This window comes from Rousettus aegyptiacus, unplaced genomic scaffold (assembly GCF_014176215.1).
Source record: "Rousettus aegyptiacus isolate mRouAeg1 unplaced genomic scaffold, mRouAeg1.p scaffold_m13_p_12, whole genome shotgun sequence".
Classification (NCBI taxonomy): domain Eukaryota; kingdom Metazoa; phylum Chordata; class Mammalia; order Chiroptera; family Pteropodidae; genus Rousettus; species Rousettus aegyptiacus.
Window position 1 is genome coordinate 54,902,658 of NW_023416287.1, and position 14,530 is coordinate 54,917,187.

Sequence of the window (14,530 nt, forward strand, 5' to 3'; positions counted from 1 at the left end):
TGCTTACCAGGGCCTCAGAAGAGGGGAATGGGGGTTATTGATTAATGGGTACAGTTTCAGTTTGAAATGATGAAAAAGTTCTGGAAATTGATAGTGGTGATGGTTGTACAACATTGTAAATATACTTCATGCCACTAAACTGTACACTTAGAAATGGTTAATGTGGTAAATTTTGTTATGTATATTAGCCACAATTAGTTTTTAAAAAAAAAAAAAAAAACAGAAGAAGCAGCTAATTTGGCAATACTTCCAAAGAAAGAAACGAGACAAATGTATTGTCAGAAACCTGGGAGAAATTTCTGCTGGATAAAAGTAACTAAGAAGGAAAGACTACGTGGCAGACTGTGTCAATGCCTGCTTGTATTCCCCTGGCACCACCTCCTACACTGAAGACTGCTTAGGAACACCTGTGTCTCCTTGCCTGCAAGTTTTTTCCAGACATGGGAGCATGTTCTACCTATGCATGGGCAAGCTGTAAGATAGTTAAGGCCTCAGGAAATAGCCCTCAGCCACTTCTGGCTAGGGATCATACTTCAGCTTCCTTGCCCCTCTGTGAGGATAACTCTGAGGCATGTTCTACGTGTATCTCAGTCAGAGATCCCCAGTCAGATTGGGCTCAGAGATCCCCAGTCAGATTGGGCTGCAGCCACACACTGCAGTAACTTGATTGATAACACTCTTGACTTCCTTCTCTTCTCTGTCTCCCTTTCTCATTCCTTTATTGTCTGGAATCATTTCCCAAATAAACTGATTATACTCAAGTCCTTGTCTTAGGGTCTCCTAGAAGAATCCAGACTAAGACACAATAAAAATTAAGGCTCTGATGAAAGCACCCCTGCAAACGGTACAGATAGGGAAAATACCATGAGAAAAAATATATATTCATATTAACATCCAAAGAGCCCAGAGTTGGAGAAAAATTAAATAATCATTTGACAAAAAAGTGCATGTACATAAACTGACTTCTAATACTTTGCCTCTATGTTTAAATAAACAAAAATACCAAGCCATGAAACTTTGAAGAGTACTTTGGCATACCTTTATTTAATAAATAGATAACTAGTTTATTCTAATGCTGAGTTGATAATTCTACCGATGTACCTTTAAAGAAAATCTCTTCTTTTTATGGATTCTTTTGCAAATACCTGTGTAATGACGTGCAGTTTTCTTTAAAACTCACCTTACTCTATATGCTAAATGTAAAATCTATAGCCTGTTTTGAACTGAAAGCTTACCGAGCAATATAAAATACTAACAATATGTTTGCTATTAGCCCTGCATACCCCTTCTGTCAGAGAATAAAACTATACTGAGAAAAGCTTCAGTTAAATGGTTTTTAAAAGAAAAAATATCATTGTAATAAAAGCTTTAACAGGCCTCCAAGCTTCAGATTAGTAATCAATCCTCACTGCCTATTAAGTCATTTCAGTGCTACTATTGGAGAAGGGATATATATAGGTAATTATCTCCTCTGGTCAGCAGTTGAAGTCCCAGTATCCAACCGCTTCTCATTTACCACTGAATCCCTGAAGTCAACATTGATCCAGGGGAAAAAGTAACGACTGAATGTGTTGCTTTAAATGAAGACTAATGTTTTTTTCACTTGTCCCCATCATCCCATTCCCCACTCTCCCTAGCAAAAATTAATCACTTCTGACAGTCCCCCTGTGAAGTATACATGGGGAGGTGGCATCACCATTGGACAAGGGAATTAACCAACTACTGAAGAGCCAAAGGGGAATGGAACCAGAACAACTGACTCACACATCACAGCTTGAACCACTAGACCGAGCTTCCGCCCTGAGAGGAAGATGAATCAGTCCACAGTGATTCATCCCACGAAGGAAAATGTGTTTTTCCTGGGACAAAGAAGTTTATTTTTTTAAGACTTTTATTAAAGGAGAAGTTCATTTAAATGTAATAATACATAAAATGTAAAAGTTAATGAAAAGAACAGCCTGTTTAAATTCAATACCCATGTGGACTTTTCAGTTACAACATACAAATATGTACTGTCATGTGACCTGAAAAAGCAATAAAGTGTAAACATTGTTTATGGAAATGTCTAAAAGCAACTATTAAGATTTCAATTAAAAATATCATCAAAAAGTAGGGGAATGTACACTTACATATTTAAATCAAATAAACTAAAAACATTTTAACTTTAAAAATCAAGGCCATCATTAAAGAAGGCTCTTTAAAGGAATAAATTTAACCTCTGGCAAAACCACAAAAGGAGAGAATTTTTAATATAAACAAATTTGGTACAAATAACTGGCTGAATTTGTACATTAATTTAATGAAAATAATTATAGCTGCCATTTATTGAATGCTTACTATATGTCATCTCTAATTTCATAACAACTCTCAAAATAAATATTATCTACATTTTGCTGAGGCAGGATCAGAGGTTGGAGGAAGTTCAGTGATTTGCTCAGGTAAAGTAAGTTTCTGTTCAGAAATTCAAATTTAAGCTATTCTGTTTCAAAAAAAATCCTGACAACTCTTCATTATATAATTCTGTGTGTGTGTGTGTGTGTGTGTCACTCTCTCTCTCTCTCCCCACCCCCGACTCCCTCCCTCCCTCTCTCATACACATACACACATCTCACAGTCACATACAACTAGTTATTGGAATCACGAGTTTTTATAGCAAACTATTTCCACTCAGCTCATTCAAATACTGTATTACTGTACAGTAGACCTAAATAGCTTGTTTAAAGTATTTCATTACAAGATTAAGAAGAACCAAGACTAAAATAAGTGCATCTGAGATCACCACACACATTCCTAAATTGAAGCTGCCAATCTTAGCTTTGGTCATTCAAGGAACTAGACATAGTTATACCTTTAGATTTGAAGTTCTGATTTTTAATTTGTATTAAATATTTTAATAGTGGTTTTCATACAAGCCAAAGCATAGAGGCTTTACCACACTTCTCTGATGTAAGAATTAGTGTCCATTAACTTTTATAAAGCTTTTTATACAAACAAGCCTGGCATACTTAAGACATTCACCAGGATCCTCAGGTTCATGTGATGGTATGGCCATTCGGTTTAGTAGAATGAATAAGATTATATTATATAGTAAATGCCATATACTACAATTATTATTAGTTATTATTGTTGTTGTAATAATAAATACTAACATTTAATTCTCTTGAGAATCCTCCAGTGTCAGTACTGTTATTATCGTTCATGTGTTATAAATGGAGTGTATTCATGATATAGATATTGTGCCTTGGGAAGAGTAAGTAACTCAGATAACTAGGAAGTAGAGCTGATATTCAAAGCCAGGAATGCCTGCACTCTTAACCATCTTGACCTACTGCTTCCCAGATTCCACGGAGGTCTATAAGACACTATCACACCTTTCCAATCCTTGAGGCCAAGCTTAATTGTTCAACCATAAAACTGCAAGTTATGCATTAGTTATAATATACTGACTATTGTACTTCTACAGTTCATGCAAAGAATCATTCACTAATTATTATCAACTTCAAATCCACTTCAAGCCTGTAGTTACTGACCCAAGAACTACCATTGTCCATACCTGGGCTGCCAGAGGCAGCTATTAGTGCAAACACCTGCATTCGGAGGTGGCCCTGGGAGCCGTCCATCTTGCTCACTGAAAACTCTTGGCTTGAGTTTGCCTGCTAACCAAACCGCAGACTTCCTTATCTGTAGATCCTGCTTCTAAACAATCCTTTATTTATCTTCGGTCTTATAATAACCTTGCTCTTTCCAGCTTTCTGCCAGCTGACCATGCATATTGTTTAAGCCCTGCCTGTGGTGCCATGATCCCATCCCCAAATTCTGCTTGGATTCTTGAAAAATCAGCCTAACATTATCTTGTCCAAGGTACTCTATAAGAACAAATATATAAATAAGATTACACAGTAAAGAGTAGTGATGTTAGGATTGTCCTTGTCATTTATTGCTCCTTACATTGCTCAGGAATATGGAGGTTCCCCTCTTAAAACTACGAAGGCTGCAGCCAAGAGTTACTTAAATGTTGTTATAGGAAATGGAGTCAAGGATGTCAATAGAAAAACTGGCATAGAAGGCACAAATGGAATTGATTGAGTTGGTGTGGAAAGCAAGAGATAACAGAGAAGTTCAATCATGCTACTTGTTTTCCAATGGATATTTAAAGCTAATCTTAAGGTCTTAATGAAAAAAAAAAGAAAGAGAGAGAGAGAGAGAGAGCGAGAGCGAGAGCGAGAGAGAGAGAGAGAGAGAGAGAGAGAAACACACAACACAAAAGGTGAAAATAATTTATAAGTAAATTGTCACAAAAGAAAATAAAAATCTAAATTTTTATCTTTGTTTAACATATCTATTTGTAGCTATATCACCCTTGCAAACTTAAATTTCCAGACCTAATTTATTAATGAAATGCTATCTCTCATTAATTTAAAGCATCTGATATATAAATAACTTTCACAAACTAATTCAAACTAGCAATGAATGACACTAGTCTCAGAGATAGTGTGAAATTTGCTTTAAAAATTGCTTCTGGCTGCCCAATAATTATACACTGTGACATTGCAGCAATATTCTTACTTGGCCTTCATCTTAAATTAGAAAATGTTAAACCAGTAAAAAAAAAAAAAATGATGTACCAGCATATCACCCCAGCAAATGCATAAATACATTTAAATTTACTTAACTACTTGGCCCCTTGATAGCCAGGTATTTATAGCCTTAAATTCTTTTGATGATATCACTGTGGGACTCATCCCATGGTCATTCTTCTCATTACATAATAATTTAGTCTAGGCATTCAGTGGAGTGTTTTGTTGCAAATGGGTTTATTTTAATGATCACGGCTAAACAATAATAATTTGCATTTTGACAAAAGTCAAGTACTAAGAGCTAATAAATAAGATGCATCTTCTTTTTAGCAAAAGTATAAATATAAAAATTAGTGTAAGATATTTTAAGTTTTTAATATAAAATCTAAGAAGCTTGAGGAATTTTTTGAAGAAAATGGGAATTTATGCTTGAGGAAAATATTTCATCACTGGAACCTCAAGAACAATAGGCTAGCTCTTTGTTTTAATGTTATGTTGTTTGGATGCCAAACCTAAGGAGGGAGTGTATTGCCCTCACCATGTTTGTGTTTTCTTCAGGGGGCCAGAGGCATAGGAATGCTGTCTTCCACCACTAACACCTCCCTTTCCTTCTTGGATATACTTGCGGAATCTTTCTGTTCCATAAGAGTCATTAGTTTGACTTTTTATTTCACAGATGTGAAGAAAAGGCCCAGAGATACCGAAGGACTTTTCATAGGTTACACAGGCAAAAATAGAGCCTAACACATCTGACTACAAATAAAATGTTCTTCACACCAAACTGTACTGCTCAGGATAGAATTTGAATTTCCAGCTATCTTTTAAACAAGGCTAACCATTGTTATGTAGATCTGGTAAAAAGAATTCTACAATAATTATGTGTGAACTAATCACTGAATGTTGCATCTGAACATGGACTGAGATACTTAGTTTTCTTTCTTGGTTTCCACTAAAAAGGAATAGAATTTTTTTATAATCCTGTTCCTATATGTACTATTTTTCAAATATATTATACTCCGTAACTCCATCCAGAACCTAGAAATCTAAGCAATCTTTACTTTATCAGAAAGTTAAGTGATTGTATAATTTTGATTATGTAAGAAGAAGAATCTACGATCCTTAGGCCACAAACCCCTAATTCTAAGCTCATAGATATCAGTATCTCAGCTACATTTTATTAAATTCCCTAACTTATTTCTTTTACACTATAAGTTCTCACCAAAACTCTTCCTTTTTAAATGCCAAAACAGAATTTCACAAAAAATGTATTTAATAGTGTACCTAATAGTGTTTAGAGCCGAAAAGATTAAATGCAATACAATTGGCATAAATATTATACTAATTTCAGGTGTACAAAATAATAATTTGATATTTGTATATATTGTGAAATAATCACCTCAATAAGCCTGATTACCATCCATCACCACACAGTTACAATTATTTTCTCGTGTTGGAAACTTTTAAGATCTACTCTCTTAGCAACTTTCAACTATGTAATATGGTATTATTAACTATGATCACTATGCTGTACACTACATCTCCAAGGCTTATTTTTGTAACTGAAAGTTTACCTTTGACCACCTTGACCCATTTCACCCAACCCCTACCCTCAGCCTCTGACAACCACCAATCTATATCTATGAGTTTCGTGTTTTGTTTTTTTGTGTTTGTTTGTTTGTTTCTAATTCCTCATAGATAAAATCATACAGTATTTGTGTTTCTTTGACTTATTTCACTTAGTATAAGACCCTCAATGTCCATTCACATTGTTGCAAATGTCGCCCCAGTTTTTATGCAAAGAAACACAGAAGGATAATTTGAGAGGCATACATTTCAAAAAAAAATCTCATATGCTACTTTAAAATCATAAGTATAACATTATACAGAAATTACAAGGAAAATTCTAGAAGATGAAAGTGGAAAATTAACAAAAAGTAAGTGACAGGGAATCCAGAAAAGAAGAAATAGGCGATTATGTTATAAACACTCTAATCATCAAACGTTAGGGGGAAATTTAACATCATGATTTTATTGTCATAAAGATATTTGGCCATCATATTTGTTCAATTATTACCAGAGATAACTGTGTATGTATTACTGCCCTGTAAAATTACAGAAAAAAAAATTCTACTGCCTAATTTGAGATAAGGAAATTACTCAAAAGAGCAGAAATTGGGGCAAGAAATGAACACTGAATTGGTGCACACTTGAGAAGATACCATGATCTAGCCAATGCATTGTGCATTAAAAAGATGATTCCTAGTTAATTAACTCTTTCCAAAAGGAAAGAATTCCCCTAGTTGCCATGCATGTAACTCTCTTACTTCCTGGGGAATTCCAAGATGTCTAACCCAGATTCAGGAGCTCCAAGCAGAAAAGGGACACATTGTACTAAGCTGTAGACAAATCAAAGACAAAGACCAAGAAACTCAAGTAAGGCCAAGAGAAGTAAGCAAATAGTGTATACAAGGTAAGAAGAAATCCAAAGACAAAAGATTTGGAGGGTATGATCAGGATCCCAGGATAGGATATCAGATGGCGGAAAATAGTGACCCAAGCAGAAAAGTCCTTCACATGATATGTAAGATTCTTCATAACCCGACCCTCATTTTCCTTTCCACCCTCATACCTCAGTAATACTCATGTTGTCACAGTTTTGTGCCTCTGCTTTGAACTCTCTTTCTTAATTTATCCACTCAAATTTTAACTCTTTTCAGGACAGAATCCAACACCATCCCCACAAATAAATTGGCTTCAAATGTCCTCAGAAGACTTGAGGACACCATCTTAATATTCCCAATGAACTTTATGCATACCACCATTATAACGTGTATTATATTACAGTTTAACTGCTTATGTGCCAGTGACCCTATTAGCTAAAATCTTGTTGAGAGCAGACACTGCCTCTTAATCACTGATTTTCCAAAAATATCTAGCACGCAGTGCCTGATGCACCACAAGCTCTCAAATATTTGAATAAATGAATACTTCTATGGTAACACATATGTTCTAATATAATCATTTATATTCTGCCTTTTACTTAATAATAGGCACTACATATTCATTCTTTCCCCCTACCACTTAGCTCAAGTTCTGGCAAAGGACACATGCCCAATAAATATTTAACAAATTAATAAATGAGTAAAAAGCTCTTCTCTTTCAAGTGTTTATATAGACCAAGTTTAAGAAGGCATATACAGATAAGAGTCCCAAAATGTGTTTGAATATTGGAGTAGCAATGGCAGTATGAGACATAGCAACTTACTAGCTGTCTCTTCAGTCAAGTTATTTAATCTCTCTATGCCTCACTTAATTTCATTATCTATAAACTGGGGGTAATAGTACCTAGTGTTATTAATAGTAATAGCATTGTTATAAAGACTATTAGTGTGTCTAACACATAGAAAGCACTATTTCGGTATTTGTTGCTGCTGCTGTTATTATTAGAGTTCTCAGCTAGCAAGGAAAATTTTTAAATGACAGAAAGTGAATGGCTATCAGCAAGAAGAGTTCGTGTTTCTTCTCCTTATAAAGCAGAACAGAATTGACCAAAAGAATGAGGAAACAATCAGAAATCCCAGCCATAAAACTTACTAGCCATTTGACTTTGCTAAATCACTCACTGTTCCGTACCCCAGTATAATCTTTATTTATTCAATAGATATTTATTGAGCAACTACTATGCAAGATTTTCAGGATATACAACACAGATATAAAGTTTACAGACTAGTGAACCCAATGCCTTCCACTCTAAAATGAGAGTGTTGGTTCAGCAATTTGAATTAAGACTGACATCTCCACAGGCCTTTTTCAGATTATTTATAAAAACCATACCCATTTCTGTCCTAGGTTGGGACCTGTTATACTGACCACTGTTACTGATGTGACTGCGGTGTATCCTCTAAATGTGCTGTGACAGGAAAAGTAGAGAATTGTTTGAATAGATGTTCTCTGTGATTTGTCCAACAGTTTCAGTATCATAAGTAAACAATGTCATAAATGTATTCTAAAATGATATTATTGCCCTGGAACCACAGCCTTCACACACAACTACCAACTCACACATACCATTGATATAAAAAGATGAAACTAAGAAAACAGAATATTAAAAATTTATCTTTTCTGCCAGGAAAACAATTCAAAATGTCTAACCTTTTTCACTCTTCACAGATACATATGTAAAAACGAATAAAAGTAATGATCAACTATATAGAAGAATGAGATGTACAGCAATCAGAGCAAGCTCATAAAATGCAGTAAAGATTTTGGTGGAGAAAAGATGTTTGGGAACCAGGACCTATTAGTAAGTTACATGTTAGGAAAAGCCAAAATTGTATTCAGTGCACAGACTAGGCAAAAAGCTAAGTGACAGTTAAGTGACACTGATCAAAATAATCTCACTAGTATCGGGGCTGGGTATTAGAAATATTCACTCAAGGAAAAAAAAAATAGTCATCAGACAAATGGCCTGGGAAGGGACAACTTAAATTTCAAATAAGTACTATGAGGTCGAAAGAAATATAAGGTATTTTTCAAGTGATTGATGTGATTAAAGTTAAAACAAGTCCAGCCATTGAGATGAAATAAAACAGCAGAAAGATTATGCAGTACTATAGAAACTCTGAAAAGTGTCTTAGATCTTTTTCTTTGAGAAAAGTAAAATAAGCTACCTGATATGTTCCTGGACTCTATTAAAAAAAAAATAAAACTTGACTTAAATTCAATGAAAAGTTATTTATCAACATGTCTAAAACACTAGCAAACACTATTAGTTTTTCAGTCCCATGACTATGGTAATAAAATAGATATATTTTTCTTTCAAAATGATAGTACTTAAGAACCTAAGTATAAGTACTTCAATAAAAATGAAGTAGAGTGACTACCCAAAACTCTTTCTCCAAATTTTTAAAAAATATTTTAGAAAACATATTCAACATATATGTATATGTACAAGTATATACCCTCACACATACACAGTTCTCAAAATTAATAATAAAAATTTAATGTGGACCACATTCACATACAACTTTCCACAAACTTTCACACTCATTGAAAAAGATTTAAAGAAAGCAATAACACCTAAACAAAGTCTGTATTCTAAAATAGAGCTATACTACTGGAAGGTGAATAAGAGAAAGCCTCGTCAGCTCCTTCAATGTTGTCAACAAGCAGAGCTGACCCTTGTCAAGAAAGTAAAGAACAGAAACATTAAATGGAGGCTGCAAAAAAAAAAGTCCTCCTTATAATTTGGTCCTCTGTACCCACAGGTGCCACATCCGCTAATGTCACATTGTTACTGATGTGTAGTATATAGTTAGGCCTAGGATGGTTGTGTCTGTACTGAACACATATAGACTTTTTTCTTATCATTATCCCCTAACTCAGGGGTCCCCATCTCCTGGGCCATAGACCTGTAACCAGTCTGTGGCCTATTAGGAACTGAGACACACAACGGGAGGCGAACGGCGAGCAAGCAAAGCTTCATCTATATTTACAGCCATTCCCTAGTGCTAGAGTCACTGCCTCAGCTCCACCTCAGATCATCAGGCATTAGATTCTCATAGAAGTACTGGTCTCTGGTGCCAAAAAGGTTGGGGACCACTACCCTAAATGATGCCGTGTAACAACTATTTACATAGCATTTATACTGTATTAGGTATTACAAGTAATCTAGAGATGATTAAAGTATACATGAGAATGTGAGTGGGTTATACACAAAACTACACCATTTTACATGAGGGACTTGAACATCCACAGATTTTGCTATCTGAGGGAGTCCTGGAACCATTCCCCCACAGATACCGAGGGACAACTGTACTGCCTCACCTCTGGGTCTAGTATCCCACGGAGAAGTTGCCATGAAACAGACCTTTCCACATGTGGCTAATATAAGTGTAAGTCAGAAAATCTTTGGGGAAATCTATATAGCAAGAGGTTTTTAAGAGTCAAAAAAACTTACTGGATTTCATTAACCAATGTCACCATAAAAAAAAAATAATTTTTAAAAAAATGTTCTTAGCCTTTTACTCAATAAACTCAAATCTGGTTATCTGTTCTTAAAAAAAAATCCTAAATACAGAAAAAAAAGAGCCTCATGCATATAATAAAAAATTGGAAACTACCTAAATATGCGATTTTCCCCTACCCTGCCCACTTTACCTCATTGCCCTAAGTCAAATATCACCTTATAAATATTTTACGTTGGTAGAATATTTAAATTTAATATATATTTTTTCACACTGTATATATCTACTTCTTATCTTTAAATTTTTTTCAGGCTTTATTAAATGTATTTTTAAGCACTTCTTTTTCTGAAGGCATTTGACCAGCAGTAAAAATAAAAGAAAGTGCTAGCAAGTTTTTCTGGACATATGTCATATTCTTTCACATAATAATCTCATTGAAACACATTAGTTTAAGCACATCACATTTATAAAGTGAAATACCAAGTTTAATGGCAATTAGTGGCTTTCAATAGTGCTAACACTTAATGACTTCAACCTAAGGCATCTTTAGTTTATCAAAATATGAAATTGTTACTCCCTCTACAAGTATTATATATATCTTATAGTTATATAAAACCTATATGTGTAGGTTTTTCCTTCCATAGTCAATTAACTAAATTGTCTTGATTTTTTTTTCATTAAACTTGCCACAATTTAAAAATAAACTTTAATACTCTTAGATACAAAAATACCTTTCATAGACATTATTTCAAAATATTATTATAATTTTTATCTTTTCAGTAACTAAGATATTATCCATGGATATTATGAATTTGTTTCACCTATACCTTAAAAAGAAACAAACACAATGATTTTCACCCTTACTACAAACAGAATTAGCTATGAACTTTAAAAAAAAGTCCAGGTTGCAGGGGACTCAAAACCTAAGCATTTGTGAAAATTCAAGTGATTCTAATGCATAGCCAGGCTAGAGACCGCTGCCATTATCATAATCACAGAAATCAGGATGAAGGTTAGGTATGAGATAATTCAGGAAGAACCACTGGACCAGTAAAAGATATTTCTCAAAGCAGGCCAAGAACAAGCTAATACTCCTACTTCTGTTGCAGGTGCCCTCCAGATTATTCTGCAGGCCTGGACACAGGCATGTAGAAGATGAGGAATATTTCCTACCACAGTGTCACACTACTGTCCCCAGGTGTACACAAATGAAGCAGAGACCTCATCTAATAGAGGTTAAGAGATGATGTTTTAGACTCTTGAGCAGCTTATCCCACCTGTTGTGTCATATGTCCTGGGTTTACCGCAGGAGGAATGATTTGTTCTGGACAAGCATTTTCTTAACTTGTTTACACAGAGATACCCTGCCTGGAGCACACACACATGCTCACACACACACACACACACACACATACACACCAATCTATTTGGTGAAAATTTTTTACTCATTTTTCTGACCAGAGAGTACATATCAGAAATTGCTAATCATATACATATTTATCAAGGTATCTCAGGCTCCCTTTTAGCACACTTTACCCACTACGGCCCCTTAACTGCTTCCTTCAACTACATAAGGTTTTCATGCTCTCAGTATGTATGTCTCTTTCCTCTAAATCTGCTTTTAAGAGCTGACTTAACTAGTCACCCTAACATTAGTATAAGTTGTTTGCAATGCTGCCTCTTTAGACTTCAACTCTAATTGTAGAACTAAAAGTTTTGTCCCCATTTTCAAAGGATTCTATCCAAGTAGGGGAAATTCTTTTGGATGGGTAGTCTTTCCTGGCACAATTGAATCAATATTCAATAGGGAACTGTTAACCCCTAAACCCATGCTAAGTCTACTAGTAATCTAACCATTCATTAAATACATGATAGTAGATGGGGAAAAAAAAGGGCTGAGAGGGATTAACCTTTGATCTGGTTCACTTGCTTCCATCTAAACAACTGAAGAAGACTGCGTGGATGTTCTAGTCTCTGTATTCCATTCTGCTACTCCCAGAACTGTCTTCTCTAAGTTGTCCAATTAAAAGTACTTTTCACGATGTAGGAAATTAAACTATGTGAAGAAAAGACCAGAAGATTATAGAACTTCATTTTCAAATATTTTCCTCCTACAAATAGTATATTAAAGAAAACCATTTTAATTTAAAATAAAAAAAAAAAGCATGGGAAAACTCATAAAAACTATTGAGTAACTAGATTGCAGAGAGATTTTCTCCAGGCGTAGAGCTTCGATGTTGATAAGTCAGCCAAAGAGAATTTGTCCTACTGATTTCTCATCCAAAAAAAAGGGCATTTAAAAAGACAATTATGACTCACTTTGACTAGAACAGCAACTTGAGCCAAATATAATCATATTTACCTGTTTGTTTTCCTTTAATTACTAGTTCATTTTGGTTAAGTAAAGCTTTTCCTTTATGCCATGTCAGCCTTGTTTTTTCTTCTTCACTTAATAAATAATGTCTACTTCTATTTTCATGTCATGATATATGGTAGCTGTATATCATGTACACATTCAAATATTATCCAAAAGCAAATGTATTTCTGAGTGCTTTTGTGAGTCACTGAGGATGCTCTGGTTGACATATGTCTCCATGGTTAACCTTTCACTTACAAAACTGTTATCACAAAAGAGAATATATTTAAAACTCTTACATGTACTTTAATTAATACACATTTCAAAAGGAAACTTCAAATTAAATTTTTCTGCCAAGACAGAGGAAATTCTCATCCAAAACTGTGTATGTGTTAAATATATATGTATACGTATATAATACTCACAGACATGCTTTTACACTTTTTCTAATTTCTTCCTATCAATTAATATTTATAAGCATAATAATTTGAAAGTCAATCTGAGACAGATACAATTTCTAGATAAGACAACACAGATGGTGGCATGCATTCTTGCAGACTATTTTTATATTGACTTTCTTACAAGCAATCTGTTTTATCAGCTTTCCAATGGATCCACACTATGAAGAGCTCCCCACCCCATAAAAATTCCAAGATTCTAAAAACGCTTGGATGTGAACAGATTTAGTGGGCATAGCATCTCTCCCTGCCAAGCCTCTGGGATGTAAAAACTAAGAATATGGCCCAGCATTTCCTTCCCCCATCCTGTTTAAGAACCTTGTTACTGTATCACTCTATGCTGATGTAGTCACTGCCAAACTGACTCTGATGAAGATAAATACAAGAGCTTTGGGCTATAAGAATAATGGTAATTTGCTACAGAGCATGATGAAAATATATTAGGCATAAGAGCTATGTGATCAAGAAATGAATTAACAAAGAGGATGATACCACACAAGCAATAGGGTCAGAGTTCAGGAACAAACTGGCTGTGGATTGTTATCTGAAAATGATCACAAGGATAACAGACAAGGAGCCTATTTGTTATACATACATAGTAAATGAATACGTAATCACTGGGGTAACATAAAGAGAACAGCCAGCTTCATGTCTAACCATTAACGATTGCTAATAAAAGTGACAGTGTTTGTTCAGGGGGGAGAAAAAGCTGTTTCCTATTTAGAAGAACACAACACAATTTAGTCAACAGCCATTCATCTATGCAGGGATGGTGCCAACCTCGCCTAATTCAAAATAAATGAGTCTGGGGCTAAGCTGTGCTTTTTGTGGTTAAAGATGGCCTATTTCAACATGTTGGGGCTCTGAATTTTGAACAGAGGTAACATAAAGGCAAAGAAAACAAGTTAAATACAAATATGAAGGCATTACTGGATATTCTAGCTTATTATCATTAACTAGAAATAATGCCAGCACTTAGGATCACACACTACCTGTTTTAACATCACTATTTTCTAGACAAGAAGATTAAGCTCTGTTAAATAGCTAAATAATTAAAGAAGTTATTAAGAAGCCATTTCACCCTTTAAATAAGTAACTCAATTAGAAGGTAGGCTGAGCTCATAGCAATTGTGATATGCAGAGGAAATGAAATGAATCGCATTAGTTGGGAAA

General features: G+C 34.7%; 1 protein-coding gene across 2 annotated transcripts in view; it reads right to left on the reverse strand.

The window, feature by feature from the left end:
* ADCYAP1 (adenylate cyclase activating polypeptide 1) overlaps nucleotides 1-14,530 on the reverse strand; it is a 661,277-nt gene that overhangs the window by 496,857 nt on the left and 149,890 nt on the right. Inside the window, exon 7 of one of the 2 annotated variants that reach the window (XR_004953680.1) lies at nucleotides 11,347-12,599. The exons of the other annotated variant lie outside the window; for it this stretch is intronic. The gene's annotated coding sequence lies outside the window, so the exon portion shown is untranslated. Of the gene's footprint in view, nucleotides 1-11,346; nucleotides 12,600-14,530 lie in introns of those variants that run through there. 2 annotated transcript variants of the gene reach the window in all.